We start from the raw sequence: 2743 nt of genomic DNA on the forward strand, positions 1-2743 counted from the left end.
CGATAAACTTGCACAACAATTTGCCACAAAGCTTGGAGAAAGGTTTCAGATAAAATCACTAGGCAATGTATCTGTTTATCTAGGAGTTAAAATTCAGCAAGATGAAGATGGGAACTATTGGCTCAGCCAAGAAGCTAAGATCCAGCAGTTGCTGGAAAGGTTTAAAATGGACAACTGTGCTGGTGTTAAAACCCCAATGGAGTTAAGTTACACAAAGGATGCTCAAACTGAGCAACAGGCAGAGTTCTGTAATCCCGGGGTTTATCAGTCAGCGATAGGCAGTCTACTCCACATTGCACAGTGGACACGGCCCGATATAACATATGCTGTCAACATGCTGTGTAGACAAGCTGGAAAACCATCAATGCATGCTTGGCAAGGAGTAAAAAGAGTTTTAAGGTATCTCCAAACTACCAAAAGGTTTCGCTTAAAACTATCAGCAGAGGGCAGCACACAACTTGAATGTTGGGCTGACAGCAGTTGGGCTGATGCTGGACCAGATAGAAAATCAGTGTCAGGAATGGCGATAAAATTTGGAAATGCACTAATTGGTTGGAGATCAAGAAAACAATCACTTATAGCTTTAAGTTCAACTGAATCTGAGTTCAATGCATTATCAGATGTATGTAGAGAACTGGAATTTTATAAGCAACTGGTACAAGAATTGTTTGGAGAATGTTCCCTACCTATCAGAGTGTGGGAAGACAATCAACCTTGTATTAAACTAGCTAAATCAGGTCAATTCAAGGCACACACAAAACATTTGGATATCCGTTATCAAAATGTATGCCAAAGTGTAAAACAAGGTTTAATTGAACTAAAGTATTGTCCAAGCCAAGAAAATCTCGCAGACGGTTTTACAAAAGCTTTGAGTCCGCAATCTCATAAATGTTTCTGTTCAGGTTTAAATTTGAATTAAGGTTGGTACAGCTCAGTGTTACGAGCGAGAGGGGGTGTTGGTATTAAAGGGTTAAGAAGCTCTAATCAAGACGCTCTAGTCACTGAGCAGCTGAAGGTCGTTAGGCTTCCAGGAATGTGAGTTTGTATAAATAGTCAACTCACTCATGTGTTTGCCCCTCCTTCCCCCTTCCCCTTTCTTTTGGGGCGTGTTTGCTGAAATGTGTGATTCTTCACCAGGGTTTCTTGTTTTGTGTAAATAAACCTTTTATTTGAGTTCCAAACCGCTTGCTCCAAGATTCCTTTGTTGAAAGGATGCTGACTCTCCAGCCCTTCTTGAGCCGCTGTGCGAAATGCTCTGCTGTAATGGGACATTGTGGTATCGGAAGCGCACTGGACATTTGCTAACCATTAAACTAATTAAAGTTTAATGGGACAGATTCTTAACTGGTGGAGTTGCTCTCATATATCGTGTCCTCCCTAAAAGAGGGCACATGTTGCAGTGAGACGTGGAGACTGACCTCCCGGTTGTGGGTGGGTATATTGGATAGCCACAACACCCAATTGGTAGGTCCCTCATTGCTTGGTTTAATCTGACCAATGGGGTACAGTCTAAATGGATCAAGGGGCCTATATATACCTATGCACATGACCCAGAGCTTCCTCTTTCGGCTCGTGCATCGGAACACCCGCCCACCTCTCCCTACTTTTAAGGTTTCTGTGATTGACCTTGCTATGCCGCCGTGTGTTGTCTGTTGTTGGGACAGGGGCACAGCAGGAATTTTCCCCACTTGGCTGTTTGGCTGTTGCCATTTGGGTTTTGCCTGCCACGTAGCAAATCGTCACAACTTGTAAGGTTGTGGATAGGAACTGGTGCAGGTGATAGGGATGGGAGAATGGTCTCACCATCCCTATGTGAAGGGTATTCTGTTAAATGAATCCAGGGACTCAACTTGGTTTGGTCAACCCCGGAGAGGGAGTTGTGCCCGTGCCTGAGTCCAGGGGAGCATCTGGGGAGTGAACATAGTCTGTTCTCAGGCTTTTCACCTACCTCAGGTTTTCACCTTTGGCTGACCGATGCTGGTGCCCTGGGTCAGCGCTACCTGCAAGGGTGCAGGGAGCTAGTCAAATCAGAGCCACTCACTTTTCTGTAATCAATAAACTTGTGGCCTAAATTCTGCCAAAAACCAAAACTAAAATTTGAGTCAAATGCGTATTTATTTAGGGGGGAGGTCTCTGGGTCTGAACACGCAAATAGAAATCTTGGCCCACAACATTAGCAAGCATTGGGATAAATGTCTGTCTATGGAAAAGACAGTGGAGTCTATAACTATTTCGATACCTGAAAGGGGGGATTGGAAATTTTGGCTTTTGAATTACAATTTTTAATCATGTTGTGCTTTCTATGGTTTGCATACCATGTGATATTATCCTGGTTTGTTCACCCTATATCTGATTTGTGCTTGTCCATTACTCTACAAACGCAAGTTGAAACCATCCCATAATGTTCTGTATCAAGCACACTGTTTCCATCCATTGTTTCCTAACCAAGATGCTTAATTCTTGGGTTGACCTAGTGTGTCTTTGCTCTGCCCAGGAGACCTTTTCAGCTTCTGGAGAATCCAATCTGTAGCACAGTCTCTTAGTCTTCCGTTTGCGTGAATATGAATGAACTCTGACAAGGCTCCACATTCCTTTAATTATATACTAAAACATCTGTTGCGGTGGAAGGCTTCTGCACTCGTTTAAGTACCAATTGGCTGCAGATAAAGTATGCCGCAGTTTCTGTGCAGACACAATTAGACGCCGACTGAATTGACTTGATATTAAGATGCCCCAGCAGGCA

Source organism: Podarcis liolepis, assembly GCF_965112155.1.
Source record: "Podarcis liolepis genome assembly, chromosome: 17".
In the NCBI taxonomy this organism is placed as follows: domain Eukaryota; kingdom Metazoa; phylum Chordata; class Lepidosauria; order Squamata; family Lacertidae; genus Podarcis; species Podarcis liolepis.